General features: G+C 43.5%; 2 non-coding genes and 4 pseudogenes across 2 annotated transcripts; all 6 read left to right on the forward strand.

The window, feature by feature from the left end:
- Positions 1-21,740: 21,740 nt before the first annotated feature.
- On the forward strand, positions 21,741-21,859 carry LOC119351361. Its single transcript, XR_005169874.1, has one exon. It is a non-coding gene; the product is annotated as a 5S ribosomal RNA (ribosomal RNA).
- Positions 21,860-22,189: 330 nt separating this feature from the next.
- LOC119351218 lies at positions 22,190-22,308 on the forward strand. The gene has a single exon (XR_005169741.1). It is a non-coding gene; the product is annotated as a 5S ribosomal RNA (ribosomal RNA).
- A 327-nt stretch (positions 22,309-22,635) lies between these two features.
- Positions 22,636-22,731, forward strand: LOC119351416 (annotated as a pseudogene).
- Positions 22,732-23,047: 316 nt separating this feature from the next.
- LOC119351408 lies at positions 23,048-23,169 on the forward strand (annotated as a pseudogene).
- A 320-nt stretch (positions 23,170-23,489) lies between these two features.
- LOC119351422 lies at positions 23,490-23,591 on the forward strand (annotated as a pseudogene).
- Positions 23,592-23,909: 318 nt separating this feature from the next.
- On the forward strand, positions 23,910-24,025 carry LOC119351411 (annotated as a pseudogene).
- Positions 24,026-25,995: the final 1,970 nt, after the last annotated feature.

The raw sequence follows: 25,995 nt of genomic DNA on the forward strand, positions 1-25,995 counted from the left end.
TGCCAACGCCAGTGACGACGACGAGGACTGGCCTCCAAGGGCCAAGCCCCTGGCGAGATCGTGAGTATCCGGACTCCCGAATAACTTCATGGTTTTTTCTTTTTTGCCACACAATGTCTTTCTAATGCCGCATACAACCCTGCTGTCCGCCCAAGGACGATCTTCCCGCTTCGTCGAGTGGGTCCTTAGGTGCGTCGGATATGGATTCTCTTCCGACCGCCTCCACCCCCCGTGACACGGATGATGCCGAGGTGGGATCCCAGGAAGGGACCCGCCAGGAGGAGGAGGCCCCGGAGGTGTCGCAGGACAACCTCCCGGACTTTGCACCGGACTCGGCTCTGGATCCCATAGTGGCTCCGGAGTCCGGCGGGCGGCCCCTTCGTAAGAAGGGCAAGACCGTGACACCGGCAGCCTCCATCCAACCGGAGGCGCCGGATAGCTTGCTGGAGGCTCTCAATGGCGCCTCCATCGAAGAGGAACACCACACTGTTATGAGTGCGGTGATTCAGAAGGTGCAGCTCGCCAAGAGCGGGCTGATCGAAGCCTGCAGCAGCCTTCTAACAGGCTTTGAGGTAAGAATTTTGATATATGTAAAATAGTACCGCATAGACAGTAGCCCCTGATGCTCGGTTCGGTGTTCGGAAAGAAAAGCTGGACTGAGGATCTAAGAAGATATACGCAGGAGTCATAAAAAATATGTCAATATGGGATTGCAGGCTGCGCTGCTGACCTCTGCCGCACTGACTGCGGAGGTCAATACTTTGAAGGAAATCCTTGAGCGGTCCGAGAACGAGCTCGGCCGTGCCAAGAAGCAGCTCGAGGACAAGGAAGGTGAGTAACACCTTATTAAAATTGTACCTTATAGAAAAGGATTTTGGTTGCAAAAAAAGTGACAAGGATAACGTGGGTATTGCAGGGGCCACTAACGAGGTGGTGACCCTGAAAGAGGCGGTGGCCGCGGCCGAACGCAATGCGGCCATGGACCGCACAGAGCGAGAGAAGCAGGAGGCGCGGGTGGCGGAGGTACAACAAGAGCTCCAGGATCTCGTGAAAAAACATGAGAGCCTGGAGCGTGACTCGAAGACTCGAGAGTCTGAGCTTGCAACGGCTCTTGAGAGTGCCAAAGCCGCTAAGGCCAAAGCCTACAAGGCCCTCTAGGAAATCGAGGCGTTGAAGAAAATAGCAGCGGGTAAGGCATTTTTCATGCAAAGTAAGCATGTGAGTGTTAATTACCTGTTGCTTACCCGAATTCGGAGCTCTCCAGGAGCGTTCGCAGATCTTCCTTGCAGCGTGTCCGATGCTGCCGCGTTCTATCGGGCCGAGGAGGGGAGCTCGACGGAGAAGGTCTTTTGGTCTCAGTATGCTGAGGCCGGACATCCGGTGCCCCTTAGCGACCAGCTGAAGCAGCTGGTCGAGCTCCACAAGGCGGCCGAACAGGCCATGAAGGGCCTCATAGTTCGGCTGTGGCCTAAGGAGGCCATGCCTGGGAGCTACTTCGGCCTGGTGCGGCGGCTGGTGGATGCGTGCCCGTGGGTTGAAGTCATCAAGCACTCCGCCTGTATTGAAGGTGCCCGTCAGGCCCTTGCCCGCGCAAAGGTGCACTGGGGCAAGATGGATGCCCAGAAGCTCATGACGGACCCGCCACCGCAGGGCAAGGAGCATCGCACGCCCGAGATGTATTATAAGAGTGTGCTGAAGGGCGCCCGCACTATTGCGGGTGAGTGCTCCAAAGATGTAATATTTGAGTAGACTCGCATTTTGTTATCCTGTGCGCTGAAAACTTAGCCCATTTGTGCTAAGCAACGCATTTTAATTTAAAATATTACCTTCTATGCGGCTGTTTATCAAATCTGAGAGATGGCAAGTCGTCGGCTTCAGCCCCCATGCCACGAGTGCTGGGGTGTTCGGGATAAATTTGAGCACTCTTGTTCCCATATTTGGGTCCATCTAGGGAGGTGCTCAACACAACGAATAAGGCAACCGGACTTATAGTTCTTGAACACTCTCACTTAGCCATAGAATTCTATAATTTTAAATTTCGGCGAAGCCCCTAGTCTTCGGAAGGCCGAATTTGGGGCGCTATCCACGCCTGGGCCGGACAAAAGCTAGCTCTTCGCTCTAAGCGACATAAGTCTTTAGGGACTCGCAAAAAACCTCTTCGAACAGCGACCAGCTCTTGCCTCATCATGACGGTCAGTTTTAGCTTTCTCCACTGAGGCGCTCGCCCAGCTCAACCGGGGCGCAATCGCAGTGGTTCTCCCAGTGCTACCTTAGCCGATACAACGGAACGTAAGGTACCAAAACATGGGAGCTGGGCAAACCCAACTATTGACCCAAGACATGATTCGGAGCCAATGCATATAATGCTATAAGTTCGGGGTGCCGCACTTGTGAAAGTGATCGGACTTATCACACCATGATGCGGGAAACATAAGCCCCTGGTGTATTTAGCCGTACCAAAACGTAGGGATGCGACATGTCACAAATGAACATATGTATAAGAGAGAAATGCAATTGGAAGCAAAAAGGTGCTGCATTACTTATTCAAGAAAAACTGCTGTAAGTGCAGAACGATACAAATGGTGCGATAAGCAGGGGATGGGACTGTTAAACATGTCCCCCTCCAGGGGTAGGCTGCGGAATGGTGCATAAAACAGATTTAATGCTCGTAATGGAGACCACCTGGATATTTGTTGTAGCCTTTATCCTTCCTTGGCTGTTGCATCGTGAGTTCGGCAGGTCTGCTACCGGACAGGGCCTCTGACGAATGGAGTCCTGTGGGAAAAAAAGAAAAAAAACGACACACTTGAGAGCCCCTGGTGTGGTTAAGCCGTATTCTGGGCCTATCGTGGTCGTGCCCCTCTCCCCATGCCCATGGTATCTTCAGAGCGTAATGGTGTACGCGAAGGACCTGTCTTGACGTTTTGCAGGGGATGGGGTTGGAGCCGCACTGCTACGCGTGCTCGGAACGTGCCAGGTGGTCTTGCTGTATGTTACTCCGGGCGCGTTTAGCCGTGTCCGGTCGCTTAATGGCCGGACTCGAGAATTGCCTTAAGAGGCTGCACTGTACTTCTGCCGCGAGAGCCGCTGTATGTTCCTCCGTTCGGAGAGAGCGTTCAGTGTTTCCGTTGACCGTTATGACTCCTCGAGGGCCTGGCATCTTGATCTTGAGGTATGCGTAGTGCGGCACCGCGTTGAACTTTGCGAACGCGGTACGTCCGAGCAGAGCATGATAGCCACTGCGGAACGAAACTATGTCGAAGATTAACTTCTCGCTTCGAAAGTTATCCGGGGATCCGAAGACCGCTTCTAGTGTAACTGAGCATGTACAATTGGCCTCTATACCTGGTATGACGCCTTTAAAGGTCGTCTTGGTAGGTTTAATCCTTGAGGGGTCTTTGCCCATTTGCGCACTGTGACCTGATAAAGCAGGTTCAGGCTGCTGCCGCCGTCCATTAGGACTCTAGTGAGGTGAAATCCATCGACGATTGGGTCTAGAACCAATGCGGTGAAACCGCCATGGCGGATGCTGGTGGGGTGGTCCCTTCGGTAAAAAGTGATCGGGCAGGAGGACCATGGATTGAACTTCGGGGCAACTGGCTCCATCGCGTATACATCCCTGAGTGCATGCTTCCGCTCCCTTTTGGGTATGTGTGTTGTGTATATCATGTTCACCATCCGCGCCTGTGGGGGGAAACCCTTCTGTCCTCTATTGTTCAGCGGTCGGGTCTCTTCCTCGTCATCACTGTGCAGCCCCTTGTCATTGTTTTCGGCAATTAACTTGCCTGCCTGCTTGAATACCCAATAGTCCCTGTTGGTGTGGTTGGCTGGCTTTTCGGGGGTGCCGTGTATCTGGCACGAGCGGTCGAGTATTCGGTCCAAATTGGACGGACCCGGAGTAGTTCTTTTGAATGGCTTTTTCCGCTGACCGGGTTTAGAGCCTCTGAATCCGGCGTTGACTGCCGTATCTTCACTATTATCGCCGTTAATGCGGCGTTTGTTTTTGTTGCGACGCGACCTGCCATTACGGTCCTTGAAATCCGGACTGCCAGAGTTTTTGCTGAGGTTATTGCTGCATGCTAGCCAGCTGTCCTCACCTGCGCAGAAGCGGGTCATGAGTGATGTGAGGGCTGCCATGGATTTCGGCTTTTCCTGTCCCAGGTGCCGGGCAAGCCACTCGTCGCGGATGTTGTGTTTGAAGGCTGCGAGGGCCTCCGCATTCGGACAGTCGATGATTTGGTTTTTCTTGGTTAAGAACCGTGTCCAGAATTGTCTGGCCGATTCGTCTGGCTGCTGAATTATGTGGCTTAGGTCATCGTCGTCTGGTGGCCGCAGATATGTGCCTTGGAAGTTATCGAGGAATGCGGCTTCCAGGTCTTCCCAACTCCCGATTGACTTTGTTGGCAAGCTGTTAAGCCAATGCTGGGCTGGTCCTTTAAGTTTGAGTTGGAGATATTTGATGGCGTGAAGATCCTCACCGCGGGCCATGTGGATATGAAGGAGATAGTCTTCGATCCAAACCGCAGGGTCTGTTGTGCCATTGTAGGATTCAATGTTCACGGGTTTAAACCCTTCGGGTATTTGATGATCCATTACTTCGTCTGTGAAGCACAGTGGGTGTGCGGCGCCTCTGTACTGGGCGATATCACGACGGAGCTCGAAAGAGCTTTGTCTATTTTGTTCGGCCCGGCCGGACTTACTGTGTCCGGCTCGACGTTTGTCGTCACGTATCATGGGGCGCCCACGCGATCCATAGATCGATCTTGATTGTCTTGCCTTATCCTCCAATACATCTCGCAAGTCCGGAGCGTTCCCCCGTGGCTTTGTGTTCTTCGATCGATGCCGGGGTACGGTTCTAGCGAAGGGCCTAGGGGCCTCTCTGTCGCGACCGCGGGGTGGTCGGTCAGCCGTATTGTCTGCTGGTGATGCAGGTTCATATGCCTCCTCCTCTAATCGGGGGAGCAGCTTGCGTTTAGGGTAACTTTTGGAGGGGCGTTCGAGCTCACGCTCTTCGGCCGCGAGGACTTCAGTCCATCTATCGGCTAGCAGATCTTGATCAGCTCTAAGCTGTTGCTGCTTTTTCTTGAGGATGTTTGCCGTGGCCATAAGCCTGCGTTTAAAACGCTCTTGTTCGACGGGATCCTCAGGCACGACGAATTCGTCATTGTTGAGGCTTGCCACGTCTCCGGCGGGAGGCATATAATCCTCTACCTCTTCTTCTGCCGCTCTCTCATGAGGGCTGGCGTCTCCGTCCTCCTGCGCTGAATCTTGCTGGAGTGGGTTGTCTTCGGCGCTGTCCGGTGTGTTATTATCTCCGGTGCCGGAATCTTCATTCTTGTTGTGGCGGGATTTAGAGCGGCGCCGCTGACGCCGGCGCTTGGGCTGTTTCTTGGAGGGGTCATCCTCCGTTGTTGCTTCGCCATTCCCATCCTTTGGGATATCCACCATGTATATGTCATATGATGAGGTGGCTTTCCAGTGCCCAATAGGCGCTGGTTCTTGGTCATCTCCGGCATCGTCGTCCATACCGTCGATGTCTTCGGAGTCGTAGTCTAGCATGTCGGTTAGATCATCGACAGTGGCTACTAAGTGGGTGGTGGGTGGGCTCTGAATTTCTTCGTCGTCCGCATCCCAACCGTCCTGACCGCAGTCCGGCCAGGGTTCTCCTGATAACGAGCGACACTTTAGCGAACTCAAGATGTCGCCAAAAGGTGAGTGTTGAAAGATGTCCGCTGCGGTGAACTCCATGACCGGCGCCCAATCGGATTCGATTGGAGGGGCGCGGGAGGTTCGGAGTCCGACAAGGAGTCCGACACCTCGGAGTCACGAGCTTCATGAGGGACAAGGTCAGTGTTCGGCTCTATCGCTATAGAGGTTGCAGCCCCCGAGGCGGTGTCTAGCCATCCGTCCTTGATCTGCGCAGCTGGCTCCGAATTGAAGATCGGAGCGGGCTCGAGTGCGGCCTCTAGGGTACTGTCCGGCTGCAGAGCTAAATCATGCCAGTTGTGACAGTGCGGCGCGCTTGGCTGTGGCTCGAATCCATCAAAGATCAAGTCCCCGCGGATGTAAGCCGTGAAGTTCAAACTTCCAAATCTGACCTGACGGCCAGGGGCGTAGCTTTCGATCTGCTCCAGATGGCCAAGTGAATTGGCCCGCAGTGCAAAGCCGCCGAATACAAAGATCTGTCCGGGGAGGAAGGTCTCACCCTGGACTGTGTCGTTGTTGATGATCGAAGAGGCCATCGATCCTATCGGTGATGACACAGAGGAACTCTCAATGAAAGCACCAATGTCGGTGTCAAAACCGGCGGATCTCGGGTAGGGGATCCCGAACTGTGCGTCTAGGCGGATGGTAACAGGAGACAAGGGACACGATGTTTTACCTAGGTTCGGGCCCTCTTGATGGAGGTAAAACCCTACGCCCTGCTTGATTAATATTGACGATGTGTGTTACAAGAGTAGATCTACCATGAGATCAAGGAGGCTAAACCCTAGAAGCTAGCCTATGGTATGATTGTTGTTCGTCCTACGGACTAAAGCCATCTGGTTTATATAGACACCGGAGAGGGCTAGGGTTACACAGAGTCGGTTATAATGGTAGGAGATCTACATATCCGTATCGCCAAGCTTGCCTTCCACGCCAAGGAAAGTCCCATCCGGACACGGGACGAAGTCTTCAATCTTGTATCTTCATAGTCTTGGAGTCCGGCCGATGATGATAGTTCGGCTATCCGGCCACCCCCTAGTCCAGGACTCCCTCACCATGGTTAGATTATATGATCAAGATTATGCTAGGTAGCATTCCACATCAAAAATTATCTTTTTTATCATTTACCTACTCGAGGACGAGCAAGAATTAAGCTTGGGGATGCTGATACATCTCCCTCGTATCTAAAATTTTTTATTGTTTCATGCCAGTATTCTAAAACTTTAATATACTTTTGGCAACTTTTTATACTATTTTTTGGACTAACATATTGATCTAGTGCCCAGTGCCAGTTCCTATTTGTTTCATGTTTTTTGTTTCGCAGAATATCCATACCAAACGAAGTCCAAACGCGATAAAAATTTACGGAGTTTATTTTGGAATATATGTGATATTTGGGAAATGGAATCAACGCGAGACGATGCCCGAGGGGACCACAAGCCATAGGGGCTCGCACAGGGGGGAGGGCGCGGCTAGGAGGCTTGTGGGAAACCTGTAAGGAGGTTGGTGCCCTTCTTCAGCCGCAAGAAAGCTAATATCCCGATAAAAATAGTGTTAAAATTTCAGCTCAATCGGAGTTACGGATCTCCGGGAATTTAAAGACTAGAACCTGGGAGCGCAGAAACAGAGAGAGAGAGAGAGAGAGAGAGAGAGAGAGAGAGAGATCCTATCTCGAAGGGGCTCCCACCCCTCCGCCGCCATGGAGGCCAAGGACCAAAGGGGAAACCCTCCTCCCATCTAGTGGTAGGTCAAGGAAGAATAAGAAGGAGGGGGCTCTCTCCCCCTCTCTCCTGGTGGCGCCGGAACACCGTCGGGGCAACCATCGTGTGACGCCGATCTACTCCAACAAATCCATCATCTTCACCAACACCTCCATCACCTTCCCCCATCTATATGTAGCGGTCCACTCTCCCGCAACCCGATGTACCCTCTACTTGAACGTGGTGCTTTATGCTTCATATTATTATTCAATGATGTGTTGCCATCCTATGATGTCTGAGTAGATTTTTGTTGTCCTATTGGTAATTGGTGAATTGCTATGATTGGTTTAATTTGCTTGTGGTTATGTTGCTATCCTTTAGTGCCCATCATATGAGCATGCGTGCAGATCACACCATAGGGTTAGTTATATGTTGATAGGACTATGTATTGGAGGGAAAGGGTGACAACATCTTCAGCCTAGCATAGAAATTGATGCGTACGGGATTGAAGGCGGAGCAATATATCTTAATGCTATGGTTGGGTTTTACCTTAATGAATGTTAGTAGTTGTGGATGCTTGCTAATAGTTCCAATCATAAGTGCATAGAATCCAAGTAAGCGATGACATGCTAGCAGTGGCCTCTCCCACATAAAACTTGCTATCGGTCTGGTAACGTAGTCAATTTCTTAGGGACAATCCCACAACTCCTACCACCACTTTTCTACACTCGCTATACTAAATTTAATTGTTTATTTATCTAAATAGCCCCTAGTTTTTATTTGTGTGCTCTTTTTCATGTTGCAAACTTATCCATTACACCTACAAAGTACTTCTAGTTTCATACTTGTTCTAGGTAAAGCGAACATTAAGCGTGCGTAGAGTTGTATCCGTAGTCGATAGAACTTGAAGGGAATGCAAATCCTACCATTAGCTCCTCATTGGGTTCGACACTCTTATTTATCGAGAAAGGCTACAACTGATCCCCTATACTTGTGGGTTATCACACACCCTGGTAGGTTGTGCCCACCTCGGCCGCCTCCAGCACCGCCTCTTTACTCTAGAAATACCCAGAAAATCCAAAAAAACTAGGGGAGTCGACGAAACACAATTCTAGCCGCCCCAAGTTCTAGAACAACCAAATCCAATCTAGACACCATCACGGAGGGGTTCATCATCCTCACTAGTGCCTCTCCAATGATGTGTGAGTAATTTATTGTAGACCTACGGGTCCTTTGTTAGTAGCTAGATAGCTTCCGCTCTCTCTTTTGATTCTCAATACAATAGTCTCTTGGAGATCTATTTGATGTAACTCTTTTTGTGGTGTGTTTGTTGAGATCCGATGAACTTTGAGTTTATGATCAGATATGTTTATCCATGAAATTTATTGGAGTTTCTTTGATCTCTTATATGCATGATTACTTATAGCCTCGTATTTCTTCTTCGAATCTTTGGTTTAGTTAGGCCGGCTAGATCAATTTTTCTTGCCATGGGAAGAGGTGCTTTGTAATGGGTTCGATCGTGCGATGTTCTTTCCCAGTGACAGAAGGGGCAGCAAGACACGTATTGATCATTGCTATTAAGGATAATAAGATGGGGTCTATTCCTACATGAATAGATCTTGTCTACATCATGTCATCATTCTAATTGCATTACTCTATTTCTCCATGATCTTAATACACTAGATGCATGTTGGATAGTGGTCGATGTGTGGAGTAATAGTAGTAGATGCAGGCATGAGTCGATCTACTAATCTTGGACGTGATGCCTATACAATGATCATTGCCTGGATATCATCATATTTATTTGAAGTTCTATCAATTGCCCAATAGTAATTTGTTTACCCACCGTATGCTATTTTCTCGAGAGAAGCCACTAGTGAAATCTACGGGCCCCGGGTCTATTTTCTCATCATATATCTTCAAATCTATATTGATATTTGCCTTTTGATTTATTTGCATATTTTATTTTCAGATCTATATTATCAGAATCCCACGAATACCTTGCTGAATTTTATTTGCCTTTAATTTATTTGCATCTACCAATCTTTTACCCGAGAGGGATTGACAACCCCTCTTTTGTGTCGGGTTGCAAGTATTTGTTCTTTGTGTGTAGGTATTGTTTACATAGTGTTACTTGGTTCTCCTACTGGTTCGATAACCTTGGTTTCACAACTGAGGGAAATACCTAGTTTCGCTGTACTGCATCATCCTTTAATCCTCGGGGGAAAACGGATGTAGATACAATACATAAAGAAAGGATCGACATGAATTTTTGGCGCCATTGCCGGGGAGACATCATCAACATCTATCAGGTTCCTAATCACAAATGTCATCTCCTTGCAATTTACATTATTTGCCATTTTCCTCTCATTTTCATCTCCCCCACTTCACAAAAAATTGCCGTTTTATTCACCCTCTTTTTCATTCGCCTTTTTCTAGTCAAATCTCTTATTTGCTTGAACTTGTCACCATGAGTGACTTTGGCAGGGAAGAAACAGATGATGGCCTAACTCCTAAAATTGGACGATCTGGCAATCTAGATGCCAAAACTTTTGTTTTGGGGCAAGGGAACGTTATGGGAAAAGAACATATTCAAGATTTCTCAATTGTGTTGGAAATTTGACCCTTGATGATACTCCTATACTTAAAAGAACTAAATCTTATGTGGAAGCTATTTCAGCACTAGTTCTGGAACTTCAAAATAGATTTATTCGTACCCATCCTACCTTGCAAAGATTGTTTTATGAGCTACCATCTATAAAAGATTCTAAATCTAAAAAGATAGCTACCCAAGTTCTTATGAATGAATATGATTACATAGTACGGGAAGCTAGGGAAATCTTTGACTTTTATGGTATGAGCCGTGAAAAACTGGTAATAAATGAGATCCTTTATAATAGTGATTATATGTTGAGACATTTGCTTGGAAATAACTGATACGTCTCCAACGTATCTATAATTTTTGATTGTTCCATGCTATTATATTACCTGTTTTAGATGTTTATGGGCTTTATTTTACACATTTATATCATTGGAGTGCAAGCCAAGAAGTAGCCAAGGTGGCCACGAGATCCAGAGGACTTGGAGTGCAAGCCAAGAAGTAGCCAAGGTGGCCACGAGATAGGAGAGCGTGCCCACCTTCCTGGGCGCGCCCCCTATCTCGTGGGCCCCTCGGGCGGCCACCGATGTACTTCTTCCTCCTATATAAGCCTACATACCCCAAAAACATCCAGGGAGCCATCAAAGAAATATTTCCACCACTGTAACCTTCTGTATCTGCGAGATCCCATCTTGGAGCCGTCGCTGGCATTCTGCTGGAGGGGGATTCCACCATGGAGAGCTTCTACATCAACACCATAGCCCTTCCAATGAGTTGTGAGTAGTTTACCACAGACATTCAGGTGCATAGTTATTATCTAGTTGGCTTCTTCTCTCTTTTTTGATCTCAATACAATGTTCTCCCCCTCTCTTGTGGATATCTATTCGATGTAATCTCTTTTTGCGGTGTGTTTGTCGAGATCCGATGAATTGTGGGTTTATGATCAAGTTTATCTATGAATAATATTTGAATCTCCTCTGAATTCTTTTATGTATGATTGAGTTATCTTTGCAAGTCTCTTCGAATTATCGATTTTGTTTGGCCTACTAGATTGATCTTTCTTGCCATGGGAGAAGTGCTTAGCTTTGGGTTCACTCTTGCGGTGTCCTTATCCAGTGACAGAAAGGATTGCAAGGCACGTATTGTATTGTTGCCATCACGGATAAAAAGATGGGGTTTATATCATATTGCTTGAGTTTATCCCTCTACATCATGTCATCTTTCTTGATGTGTTACTCTGTTCTTATGAACTTAATACTCTAGATGCATGCTGGATAGCGGTTGATGTGTGGAGTAATAGTAGTAGATGCAGGCAGCAGTCGGTCTACTTGTCACGGACGTGATGCCTATATACATGATCATGCCTAGATAATCTCATAATTATTCGCTTTTCTACCAATTGTTCGATAGTAATTTGTTCACCCACTGTAATACTTATGCTATCTTGAGAGAAGCCACTAGTGAAACCTATGGCCCCCGGGTCTATCTTTTATCATATAAGCTTTCAATCTACTTTTATTTGCATCTTTATTTTCTGCATCTATATTATAAAATACCAAAAATATATTTATCCTATCATATTATCTCTATTAGATCTCACTTTCGCAAGTGGCCATGAAAGGATCGACAATCCCTTTATCACGTTGGTTGCGAGTTCTTTGTTTGTTTGTGTAGGTTCGTGGGACTTGTGAGGATCCTCCAACCAGATTGATACCTTGGTTCTCAAAAACTGAGGGAAATACTTACACTACTGTGCTTCATCACCCTTTCCTCTTCAAGGAAAACCAATGCAAGCTCAAGACGTAGAAAGAAGGATTTCTGGCACCGTTGCCGGGGAGGTCTTCGCTCAAGTAAAGACATACCAAGTACCCATCACAAACTCATCTCCCTTGCATTTACATTATTTTCCATTTGCCTCTCGTTTTCCTCTCCCGCACTTCACCCTCGTCGTTTTATTCGCCCTCTCTTTCCCAATCTCCTCTCTCTTTCGCTTGCCTTTTTCTATTTGCTCGTGTGTTAGATTGTTTACCTTGTCGTTATGGCTAGTCTTTCTATCCATGTTATTACTCCCGAACATGAAATTCTCAATTTTAAGCAAAGGGAGGGAGAAAATTTAAAATATGCTTGGCATAGAATTTGCAATGCTCAAAATAAATACACTAGGAAGCTTTCTACTTCCGTTCTTCTTCGCAATTTTTATGTAGGCATTACTCCTTGGAATAGATGTGTTCTTGATACCGTTGCCAGAGGGGATTTCTTGAATAGCCACACGTTTGAAGCTTATAATGCTATGTTAGAATATTTTAACCTTGGAACATGTTATGCAACGGCTTGAGATCATTGAAAATAAAATTGCCACTGTTGAGTTAATTGAAAATTTGGATAAAAATATTCATAGTCAAATTACCCAATATGGATCTAGGGTTAGAGTTACTTTGAAAAATCTTAAGGAGGAAGAACCTATAGTTAATGAAAAAATAGATCTAGATTCTGCAAGAATCGGTAAACTTGAGGATATCATTACTAACTTAGGTTCCGCATTTTCTTCCATGAAAAACACTCCAAAACCCCCTACCAAAACTGCCAAGTTTATATATGTTTCTAAAAATAAGGGTGAATCTTCTAATAAGGGAGACGCGGATCTCAAATCCATAAGTGTTCATCCCAATTGTCTCTCTATCGTTAAGGAACCTTCTGCTACAAACGAATTTCTTGAATTTTTGCCTAAAGGTTTTATCATTGCTAAAAATAAAGAAACCCCTAAAGATTATAAGTGATCTATTGATGAATCAAGTGCCAAAGATGGCACTACTTAGATATATCTTCGCTTTTATGCCTAGCTAGGGGCGTTAAACTATAGCGCTAGTTGGGAGGCAACCCAATTTTCTTTGTGTTTTTTGTTGTTCCTGTTTAGTAATAAATTTTGCATCTAATTTCTTTTTAGATGTGTTTTCATGTTTTATTTAGTGTTTGTGCCAAGTAGAACCTATAGGATAACCTATGATATGAGTTGATTTGATTCTGCTGAAAAACAGAAACTTTGCGCTCACGAGAAAAAATTAAATAAATCACAGAAACGAGCTTTTGCATTGATTCTTTTTTATGATGTTAAATAAACAAATTTTTTAGGCCGTCCTATTTTGGTAGGATTTTTAAGGTTCAACAAGTTTGCGTTAGTTACAGGTTGCTACAGACTGTTCTGTTTTTGACAGATTCTGTTTTTCATGTGTTGTTTGCTTATTTGATGCATCTATGGCTAGTATGTAAGGGTATGAACCATAGAGAACTTGGAATACAGTAGGTTTAACACCATTATAAGTAAAGAATGAGTTCATTACAGTACCTTATGTGGTGGTTTTGTTTTCATTCGCTAACGGAGCTTATGAGATTTCCTGTTGAGTTTTGTGTTGTGAAGTTTTCAAGTTTTGGGTAAAGATTTGATGGACTATGGAATAAAGGGTGGAAAAAGCCTAAGCTTGGGGATGCCCAAGGCACCCCAAGATATTCAATAATAGCCAAAATCCTAAGCTTGTGGGCGCCCCCGGAAGGCATCCCCTCTTTCGTCTTCGTTCATTGGTAACTTTACTTGGAGCTATATTTTTATTTGCCACATGATATGTGTTTTGCTTGGAGCATCGTGTATTATATTAGTCTTTGCTTTTTAGTTTACCAAAATCATCCTTGCTGTAACACACCTCTTGGGAGAAGCCTACTTGATTGAAATTTAGTAGAATACTCTATGTGCTTCACTTATATATTTTCAGCTAGATAGTTGTTTCTCTAGTACTTCACTTATATCTTTTAGAGCACGGCGGTGGTTTAATTTTGAAGAAATTGTTGATCTCTCATGCTTCACTTATATTATTTTGAGAGTCGTTTAGAACAGCATGGTATTTTCTATGGTTATAAATTGGTCCTGGAATGATGAGCATCTAAGTTGGGTATAATAAAAACTATCATAGGAAGTGAATTGGATGCTATGATTAACTTGATACTTGATAATTGTTTTGAGATATGGAGGTAGTGATATTAAAGTCATGCTAGTTGGGTTATTATGAATTAAAGAATGTTTGTGTTGAAGTTAGCAAGTCCCATAGCATGCATGTATGGTTAAAGTTGTGTAACAAATTTGAAGCATGAAGTGTACCTGGCTTGTGCATCCTTATGAGTGGTGGTCGGGGACGAGCGATGGTCTTTTCCTAGAAATCTATCCCCCTAGGAGCATGTGCGTAGTGCTTGGTTTTTGATGACTTCTAAATTTATTCAATAAGTATATGAGTTCTTTTGACTAATGTTGAGTCCATGGATTATACGCACTTTTACCTTTCCATCATTGCTAGCCTCTTCGGTACCGTGCATTGCCCTTTCTCACCTTGAGAGTTCGTGCAAACTTCGCCGGTGCATCCAAACCCCGTGATATGATATGCTCTATCACACATAAACCTCCTAATATCTTCCTCAAAACAGCCACCATACCTACCTATTTATGGCATTTCCATAGCCATTCCGAGATATATTGCCATGCAACTTTCCACCGTTCCGTTCATCATCATCATGACATACATTAATTTTGTCCTATTGCCATTGCATGATCATGTAGTTGACATCGTATTTGTGGCAAAGCCACCATGCATAATTTTTATATACATGTCACTCTTGATTCATTGCACCATCCCGGTACACCGCCGGAGGCATTCATATAGAGTCATATCTTGTTCTAGTTTCGAGTTGTAATTCATGTGTTGTAATCAATAAAAGTGTGATGATCATCATTATTAGAGCATTGCCCAAAAAGAAAAAAAAGAAAGTCTAAAAGAAAAAAAAGGCCAAAGAAAAAAAAGAAGAAAAAAAAGAAAAAAAGAAAATAAATAAATAAAGGGGCAATGCTACTGTCTCTTTTTCCACACTTGTGCTTCAAAGTAGCACCATGTTCTTCATATAGTTTGTCTCATATAGTTTGTGCTTCAAAGTAGCACCATGTTTTCATGTAGAGAGTCTCATAAGTTGTCGCTTTCATATACTAGTGGGAATTTTTCATTATAGAACTTGGCTTGTATATTCCTACGATGGGCTTCCTCAAATGCCCTAGGTCTTCGTGAGCAAGCAAGTTGGATGCACACCCACTAGTTTTCTTTTGTTGAGCTTTCATTCATTTATAGCTCTAGTGAATCCATTGCATGGCAATCCCTACTCCTCATGTTGACATCAATTGATGCGAATTCCCATAGCCCGTTGATTATCCTCGTCAATGTGAGACTTTCTCTTTTTTTGTCTTCTCCACACAATCCCCAATCATTATTCTATTCCACCCATAGTGCTATATCCATGTCTCACGCTCATGTATTGCGTGAAGGTTGAAAAAGTTTGAGATTATTTAAGTACGAAACAATTGCTTGGCTTGTCATCGGGGGTATAGAAGTTGGGAACATCTTTGTGTGACAAAAATGAAGCATAGCCTAACTATATGAGTTTGTAGGGATGAACTTTCTTTAGCCATGTTATTTTGAGAAGACATGATTGCTTTTATTAGTATGATTGAAGTATTACTATTTATTTTATCAATATGAACTTTTATTTTGAATCATTTGGATCTGAACATTCATGCCACAATAAAGAGAAATTACATTGAGAATTATGCTAGGTAGCATTCCACATCAAAAATTCTATTTTTATCATTTACCTACTCGAGGACGAGCAGGAATTAAGCTTGGGGATGCTTGATACGTGTCCAACGTATCTATAATTTTTTATTGTTCCATGCTATTATATTACCTATTTTAGATGTTTATGGGCTTTATTTTACACATTGATATCATTTTTGGAACTTACCTACTAACCGGAGGCCCAGCCCGTATTGCTGTTTTTTTGCCTATTTCAATATTTCGAAGAAAAGGAATATCAAATGGAGTCCAAACGGAATGAAACCTTCGGGAGCGTGATTTTTGGAACAAACGTGATCCATAGGACTTGGAGTGCGAGCCAAGAAGCAGCCAATGCGGCCACGAGATAGGAGGGCGCGCCCACCCTTCCTAGGCGTGCCCCCCTGTCTCGTGGGCCCCTCGGGCGGCCACCGACGTACTTCTTCCTCCTATATAATCCTACATACCCCAAAAACATCCAGGGAGCCACCGAAGAAATATTTCCACCAGGATAACCTTCTGTATCCGCGAGATCCCATCTTGGAGCCATCGCTGGTGTTCTGCCGGAGGGGGATTCCACCATGGAGGGCTTCTACATCAACACCATAGCCTTTCCGATGAGTTGAGAGTAGTTTACCACATACCTTCGGTTCCATACTTATTAGCTAGTTGGCTTCTTCTCTCTTTTTGGATCTCAATACAATGTTCTCCCCCTCTCTTGTGGAGATCTATTCGATGTAATCTCTTTTTGCGGTGTGTTTGTCGAGATCCGATGAATTGTGGGTTTATGATCAAGTTTATCTATGAATAATATTTGAATCTCCTCTGAATTCTTTTATGTATGATTGAGTTATCTTTGCAAGTCTCTTCAAATTATCAATTTGGTTTGGCCTACTAGATTGATCTTTCTTGCCATGGGAGAAGTGCTTAGCTTTGGGTTTAATCTTGCGGTGTCCTTACCCAGTGACAGAAAGGGTTGCAAGGCACGTATTGTATTGTTGCCATTGAGGATAAAAATATGGGGTTTATATCATATTTCTTGAGTTTATCCCTCTACATCATGTCATCTTTCTTAATGTGTTATTCTGTTCTTATGAACTTAATACTCTAGATGCATGCTGGATAGCGGTCGATGTGTGGAGTAATAGTAGTAGATGCAGGCAGGAGTCGGTCCACTTGTCACGGACGTGATGCCTATATACATGATCATGCCTAGATAATCTCATAATTATTCGCGTTTCTATCAATTGCTCGATAGTAATTTGTTCACCCACCGTAATACTTATGCTATCTTGGGAGAAGCCACTAGTGAAACCTATGGCCCCCGGGTCTATCTTTTATCATATAAACTTTCAATCTACTTTTATTTGCATCTTTATTTTCTGCTCTATATTATAAAATACCAAAAATATATTTATCCTATCATATTATCTCTATCAGGTCTCACTTTCGCAAGTGGCCGTGAAGGGATTGACAACCCCTTTATCGCGTTGGTTGCGAGTTCTTTGTTTGTTTGTGTAGGTTCGTGGGACTTGTGAGGAGCCTCCTACTGGATTGATACCTTGGTTCTCAAAAACTGAGGGAAATACTTACGCTACTGTGTTGCATCACCCTTTCCTCTTCAAGGAAAACCAACGCAGATAACCAAACGTAGCAATAACCAAACTTTTTATGAAAATCAAAAAGGAAATTCCTGTTTTAGATATAATCCAACAAGTTTTCAATGATGTCAATCAACAATTTTCTTGGATTGTTGCCGAAAATGAAAGGGGGTATACAGATGGGCAACTTGATAATGCTAAATTACAATGGATAATGTGTTTCAAGTTATTTTTTGCAAAACCACCTAACAAGAACACATCTTCGGAGAACAAGAAGAAAGATGACAATACTTGCATCTATGCTTTATGAATAGCTAGGGGCATAAAACAATAGCGCTTGATGGGAGGCAACCCAATGAATAAAATTTTGTTTTTACTTTTTCTTTCTGTTCTTGAGGGTTTGCACAATTCTGCCTCTATTTTAATTAGTGTCTATGCGAAGCTAAGCCTTTCGGATCATGTTTGATGATAGTTGATTCGATCTTGTTGAAAAATAGAAACTTTTTTGCTCAGTAAAATAATTTTCATAAATCACAGAAATGTGCATTTGCTTTGATTTTTTTACACAAGATTTATATAGACATTTCTCACGTTGTCCAAATTTTTCACAAATTTTTGGAGATACAGAAGTATATGAAGTTTTCAGATTGCTACAGACTGTTATGTTTTTGGTAGATTCTGTTTTCTTTGCGTTGTGTGCTATTTTGATGAATCTATGGACTTTATCGGGGGGTATAAGCAATAGAAAATTTGGAATACAGTAGATATATTGCAAAAATAAAATATGAATGGGTTTGCAACAATAATTAGAGTGGTGATTTGCTTTGTTGTACTAACAGATCTCTAGAAGGTTTTGTTAAGTTTTGTGTGATTGAAGTTTTCAAGTTTCGGGTGAGATCATGATGGATGAAGGAATAAGGAGAAGCAAGAGCCTAAGCTTGGGGATTCCCCATGGCACCCCAATATAATATTCAAGGATGAACAAGCAACTAAGCTAGGGGATGCCCGAGTGGCATCCCCTCTTTCTTCTAACGACCGTCGGTATTTTACTTGGAGCTATATTTTTATTCGTCACATATCATGAGTTTTACTTGGAGCATCTTGTATTATATGAGTCTTTTCTTGTTTTGATTTTTATTTTGTCTCAAGTATCCTTGCTGAATACACCTATTTGAGAGAGCCATAATTATTCTATGATTTGTTAGAATTTCTCTTTATGCTTCACTTAATTTTTTTGAGTTATGGAATCACTCTGGTACTTCACTTATATCTTTTTTACCACGGTGTGCTGTGATAATTTTGAAGAAATGCTCTCATGCTTCACTTAGATCTATTTGAGAGTTAGTATTTTTGAAGAAATTCTTTCATGCTTCACTTAAATTATTTTGAGAGATGGAAATATTTATGCTTATGTTCTTCACTTAAATTTGTTTGAGCCTGTCAAAAAGCAATTGCAACATATGTAGTCCCAAAGTGATAGATATTCAAGAGGGATATAATAAAAAATTTCATGAAGATCATTGGACAAAATAGACTTGATTATTTTTAATAGTTTTGAGATCTGATGATAGTGATATATGAGTCATGTTGATGAGTAATTATGATTTAGTAAGAAAATTGGTGTTAAGGTTTGTGATTCCCTATACAAGCACGAAAGTCAATAGTTATCCAATGAAATTACATCCTACTTGTGGTTCATTATTTGGTGTTAGTTACGCTTAATGCTCGCTTATGTGACTTTTTGTTTCTTGGTTGGACTTCTCAATCTTTTTGCTAGGCTCCACTTGTACTAAGTAGAATTACTACTTGTGCATCCAAAATCCTTAAACCCAGCTTTGCCACTTGAGTCCACCTTACCTACCTATGTGCGGTATTCCCATGCCATTCTAAGCAAATTTGGATGTGTCATCTCTAAATTTTCAAAATAATTTCCTTTTTGTGTGCTCGTACCGCTCATGAAGCGGCAGGGGTGGCCAATATTTTCCATGCTAGATGTGTTATTCTCAAGATAAGTGTTTATTCACTTGTCATTGCACGAGAGTACGGCAACGGTATTAGGGATGCCCAGTCCCAAAATGAAAAATGAATTTACTTTATGTTGTCAAATAATAAATTCCTTGGAAAGTGTTGTTATGGAGGGCACTCGTGGATACGGCTAGCCATGGATTGTGAAAGAATGGTGGAAAAGGAATAAACTTTATTTTCTGTTTGGGAACTGCCTATGATATATCTAGCACGGAAAGTGTTGGGAATTACTCGGTCGTTTCTGTTGACGGGAAAAGTATGCCTCTCAAAAAAAATTATCTCTCATTTTTTCGCCTTCAGCCCTGGCACCTCAACAAATCCCTACTTCCCTCTATGAAGGGCCTTTCTATTTACTTTATGCAATTTTTATTTTTATTGAGTCTCCATCTTCTCTTATAAAGAACCAACTAAGGGTCACTATGATCGTACTTAAGCATTGGATGTAGTTAATATGGGAGTGTGTTTCATGAATGGATCAATGATTGAGCATGATGGGCTAGGATAACTTGCTTTAGTGTTGATATTTTGAAAGACATGGTTGCTTGTTGATATGCTTGAGTATTGAAATCTTCATGTCAAAAACTAGACTATTGCCTTGAACCATATAAAAGTCCATATGTCCATGCTACAAAAGAAAAGAATGTGATGAACATGATAGGCAGCATTCCACATCAAAAATTATGTTTTTATAATTTACCTACTCGAGGACAGGTAGGAGTTAAGCTTGGGGATGCTGATACGTCTCCAACGTATCTATATTTTCTGATTGTTCCATGTTGTTATATTATCATTCTTGTATTTTTTACAATCATTTTATAGCAACTTTATATCATTTTTTGAGAATAACCTATTGACATAGTGCCTACTGCCAGTTGCTGTTTTTTTGCTTCTTTTTTACTTTGAAGAATATCAGTACCAAACGGAGTCCAAATGCAGCAAAAATTTTGGAGAATTTTTCTGGACTAGAAGGCACCTATTGGGCCAAAGAAGTACCAGAGGGGGGCTCCGAGGGGAGCACAACCCACCTGGGTCCGTCTGAGGGCCCAGGCGCGTCCTGGTGGATTGTGCCCACCTCGGGCACCTCCCGCACTGCTTCTTTGCTCTATAAATACCCTGAAAATCCAAAAACCCTAGGGGAGTCGATGAAACACAATTCCAGCTGCCGCAAGTTCCAGAATAACCAGATCCAATCTAGACACCATCACGGAGGGGTTCATCATCCTTATTGGTGCCTCTCCGATGATGCATGAGTAGTTTATTGTAGACCTACGGGTCTGTAGTTAGTAGCTAGATGGCTTCCTCTCCCTCTTTTGATTCTCAATACAATGGTCTCTTAGAGATCTATTTGATGTAACTATTTTTGTGGTGTGTTTGTTGGGATCCGATGAACTTTGCGTTTATGATCAGACCTTTTTATCCATGAAAGTTATTTGAGTTTCTTTGATCTCTTATATGCATGATTACTTATAGTCTCGTATTTCTTCTTCGAATCTTTGGTCTAGTTAGGCCGACTAAATCAATTTTTCTTACCATGGGAAGAGGTGCTTTGTAATTTGTTCGATCATGCGATGTTCTTTCCCAGTGACAGAAGGGGCAACAAGACACGTATTGATCGTTGGTATTAAGGATAACAAGATGGGGTCTATTCCTACATGAATAGATCTTCTCTACATCATGTCATCATTCTTATTGCATTACTCTGTTTCTCCATGAACTTAATTTACTAGATGCATGCTGGATAGCGGTCGATGTGTTGGGTAACAGTAGTGGATGCAGGCAAGAGTCGGTCTACTAATCTTGGACGCGATGCCTATATTATGATCATTGCCTGGATATCATCATAATTATTTGTAGTTCTATCAATTGCCCAACAACAATTTGTTTACCCACCGTATACTATTTTTCGAGAGAAGCCACTAGTGATATCTATATTACTATGTGCCTTTTTATTTATTTGCATCTTTTATTTTCAGATCTATATTATCAAAAACCCAAGAATACCTTGTTGAATTTTATTTGCCTTTATTTTATTTGCATCTACCAATCTATCACTTCACCAATCTTTTACCGAGAGGGGTTGACAACCCCTCTTTTGTGTCGGGTTGCAAGTATTTGTTCTTTGTGTGCGGGTACTGTTTACATAGTGTTGCTTGGTTCTCCTGTTGGTTCGATAACCTTGGTTTCACAACTTTGGGAAATACCTACCTTCATTGTACTGCATCATCCCTTAATCCTCGGGGGGAAAACTAACGCAGATAAATACATAAAGAAAGGATCATGGCGCGGCAAGCACATTCTAAAGGGGTCAAAACCGTAGTAAATAGGCGCTGGTGCGGTTGAGAGGGAGGGGTGGAAACCGTGGTAAACTCGTCTCCGTAGTTGAGTGGGAGTGGCCAAAGCAATGTACAATCGTCTTTGTAGTGGAGCTGGGAGGGGCAAGCATAAGGGATAAAGACGGGGGTAACATGTCGGATGCGAACATACCAGCACTAAAGCACCGGATCCCATGAAAACTCTGAAGTTAAGCGTGCTTGGGCGAGAGTAGTACTAGGATGGGTGACCTCCTAGGAAGTCCTCGTGTTGCATTCCCTTTTTAAAAATTTTTTGCGCCGCTTGCAAAACAAAACGCACGTGTGCGGCATATATTTACCATGTTTTATTATTTTGCACGATTGCGGTAAGTTATAGCTGGGTGCTCACTATTCAAGCGTCTAGCGGCGGCGTTGTGGCGCGGCAAGCGTGTTCTGAAAGGTGTCGAAACCGTGGTAAATAGGCGTTGGTGTGGTTGAGAGGGAGGGGTGGAAACCGTGATAAACTCGTCTCCGTAGTTGAGAGGGAGTGGCCAAAGCAATGTACAATCATCTTTGTAGTGGAGCTGGGAGGGGAAAGCATAAGGGACGAAGACGGGGGAATCATGTCAAATGCGATCATACCAGCACTAAAGCACCGGATCCCATTAGAACTCCGAAGTTAAGCGTGCTTGGGCAAGAGTAGTACTAGGATGGGTGACCTCCTGGGAAGTCCTCGTGTTGCATTCATTTTCAATTTTTTTGCGTCGCTTGCAAAACAAAACGCATGTTTGCGGCATATATTTACCAAGTTTTATTATTTTCCATGATTGCGGTAAGTTTTAGCTAGGTGCTCATTATTCATGCCTCTAGCGGCGGCGTTGTGGCGCGGCAAGTCCGTTCTGAAAGGGGTCGAAACCGTGGTAACTATGCGCTGGTGCGGTTGTGAGGAAGGGATGGAAACCGTGATAAACTCATCTCCGTAGTTGAGCGGGAGCGGCCAAAGCAATGTACAATCGTCTTTATAGTGGAGCTGGGAGGGGCAAGCAAAAGGGACGAAGACAGGGTTAACATGTCAGATGCAATCATACCAACACTAAAGCACTGGATCCCATCAGAACTCTGAAGTTAAGCGTGATTGGGCGAGAGTAGTAAGTCCTCGTGTTGCATTCCCTTTTTTATTGCGACGCTTGCAAAAGAAAATGCACGTGTGCTGCATATATTTACCACGTTTTATTATTTTCCATGATTGCGGTAAGTTTTAGCTGGGTGCTCATTATTCACGCGTCTAGTGGCGGCGTTGTGGCGCGGCAAGTGCGTTATGAAAGGGGTCGAAACCGTGGTAAATAGGCACTGGTGCGATTGAGAGGGGGGATGGAAACCGTGGTAAACTCGTCTCCGTAGTTGAGCAGGAGCGGCCAAAGCAATGTACAATCGTCTTGGAGCTGGAAGGAGCAAGTATAAGGGAAGAAGACGGGGGTAACATGTCAGATGTGATCATACCAGCACTAAAGCACCAGATTCCATTAGAACTCTGAAGTTAAGTTTTCTTGGGCGAGAGTAGTATTAGGATGGGTGACCTCCTGGGAGGTCCTCATGTTGTTGCATTTTCTTTTTATTTATTTTTTGCGCCGCGTGCAAAACAAAGCGCACGTGCGCGGCATATATTTACCACATTTCATTATTTTCCATGTCTATGGTAAGTTTTAGCTTGCTGCTCATTATTCACGCGTCTAGCGGCGGTGTTGTGGCACGGCAAGCGCATTATGAAAGGTGTCAAAACCATGGTAAATAGGCGTTGGTGCAGCTGAGATGGAGGGGCGGAATCCGTGGTAAACTCGTTGAGTGGGAGCGGCCAAAGCAATGTACAATCATGTTTGTAGTGGAGCTAGGAGGAGCAAGCATAAGGGAACAAGATGGGGTAACATGTCGGATATTATCATATAAGCACTAAAGCACCAGAAGTTAAGCGTGCTTGGGCGAGAGTAGTATTAGGATGGGTGACCTCCTGGGAAGTCCTCGTGTTGCATTCCCTTTTTTTGCGCCGCATGCAAAACAAAACGCATGTGTGCGGCACATATTTACCATGTTTTATTATTTTTCACGTTTGCGGTAAGTTTTAGCTCACTCATTATTCATGCGTCTAGCAGCGACGTTGTGGCGCGGCAAGCGCATTCTGAAAGGGGTCGAAACAATGGTAAATAGGCGCTGGTGCAGTTGAGAGAGAGGGGTGGAAACCGTGGTAAACTCATCTCCATAGCTGAGCGGGAGCGCCCAAAGCAATGTACAATCGTCTTTGTAGAGGAGGTGGGAGGGGCAAGTATAAGGGACGAAGACGGGGGTAACATGTCGGATGCGATCATACCAATAAAGTACCGGATCCCATCAGAACTCTGAAGTTAAGTGTGCTTGGGGGAGAGTAGTACTAGGATGGATGACCTCCTGGGAAGTCCTTGTGTTGCATTTCCTTTCTAAATTTTCTTCATGCCTCATGATAAACAAGATGCACGTGAGTGACATATATTTACCCTATTTTCTTATTTTCCATGTTTGCGATACATTTTGACTCGTTGTTATTATCCATGCATCTAACAGCGGTGTTGTGGCGCAACAAGCATGTTCTGAAAAATGTTGAAACTGTGGTAAATAGGCGCTTCTGCGGTTGAGAGGGATGGGTGAAAACCATGGTGACCATAAGGGACAAATATAACGATACCATGTGGTATGCCATCATGCGTATTAGCACTAAAGTACCGGATCGTCTTAGTACTTCAAAGGTATGCTTGATGTGATGAGAGTAGTACCCGAATGGGTGTTTGCTAAAACAACTTGCTATTCTACTAGTAGAAAACAAGCCATTTGTCCTGGTTCCGGAGGCCCATTAGCCCCGGTTCAGGAACCGGGACTAAATGGTCGATAATAAAGCCCAAAACCTTTAGTCCCAGTTCGCTTATGAACTGGGACAAAAAGGGCTCCATGTGGCCGCTGCGGGGCGCCCAGGCAGGAGGATCTTTAGTCCCGGTTGGTAATACCAACCGGGACCAAAAGGCATGATCCACGCATCAGCATATGGCAGGAGCTGGTGTTTTTATTTTTTTAAGGGGGGTTAGGGGGTTTTGGAGGGTTAATTTAGGGGTTTCATATATTGTCTTAGCTAGCTAATAGAGAGAAGTGACCTCTCTTTATCTTCATGCTTGGTCGATGCTAGCTACTTATACATATAGAGAGAACTCGACACGCTAGCTAGTAAGAAAATGAAGGAACCATTAAGTACACAAGATCATCATGAACATATACAAAGAGAAGTGACCTCTCTTTCTCCGAGAGATTGGTCGAACAACAAGTTTTCGTATATCTATCCGACACTACTAGCTACATATATACAATATAAGATCTCTTACAAACCCTAACATCTAAGGTCTATTTGAACTTCCACATGGTATTCTCCGGCTTATTTATGACATGGTCAATAAAGAATCCCGCCAATTCCTCTCAAATAGCTCGTATGCGATCATGTCATAGGAGTTCATCCCGCATCTGCCACATCTAATTTAAAGAAATGGGTCAATACATGTATATATATGAATGAAACTCAACACAAATGATGGTAATAAAATAAAAACTATGAATTCTTTTGTTTACGTAAATCATATTGTTTTTCAGAGTAGCCCCGCTTAGAGGTCGTCGAGTTGTAGATGAACTCGCAAACGTAGTGTCCACACAAATCATTCCCGGCTTCCTGCGACAAGCACTTTACGAGAAATAGAGTTCAATCAAACTAATAATCAAGCATGCTAAATGGTATTGATGAAACTAGCTAGAATCAATGAAAGATGCGCAGAACTATCTAGTAGTACTTAATTTTGGGTGTTTAAATTGCAGCTCTGTCGGCAGTCCCGGCGTAATTACGGTGAACTCTTTCCAAACCCTGCCAGACAAAGAGAATAATTACTTGATGTTAGTAAATGAACAAAGTTGCCAATATGGTGTGATAATGATCGATTGAACTTACTTCTGGAGCATATCAGTCATGTTCGCATACTCCTGGGGATCTTTTCTTCTTGAGTCTAAGACAGTTACTATTCCAGCTTCAAGCTTAATCTCTAGCAAAATAAAGTGGAATCTGCGCATGCATGCATAACTCATCAATTACATTACTATAATTAACCTCGAATAAGGGAAACCGAATATGCACAAGACAGTAACACTCACTTAATGTTGTAAGGAGAGAGTATTTTATCTTTTTTTTATTTTTCAGCAATGATTGTAGCAAGTCACTACTAGGGGAAAGCCTAGCAGCAGCGCGGGTTTTGGGCCTATTAGTAGCGCAGGGGCCGGCGCTACTAGTAAGGCGCTACAGCTAACGTATAGCAGTAGCGCGGGTGCCACCCGTGCTACTACTACGTCCGTTAGTAGTAGCAAAAATGAAAAGGCGAT

This window comes from Triticum dicoccoides, chromosome 1B, assembly GCF_002162155.2.
Source record: "Triticum dicoccoides isolate Atlit2015 ecotype Zavitan chromosome 1B, WEW_v2.0, whole genome shotgun sequence".
Classification (NCBI taxonomy): domain Eukaryota; kingdom Viridiplantae; phylum Streptophyta; class Magnoliopsida; order Poales; family Poaceae; genus Triticum; species Triticum dicoccoides.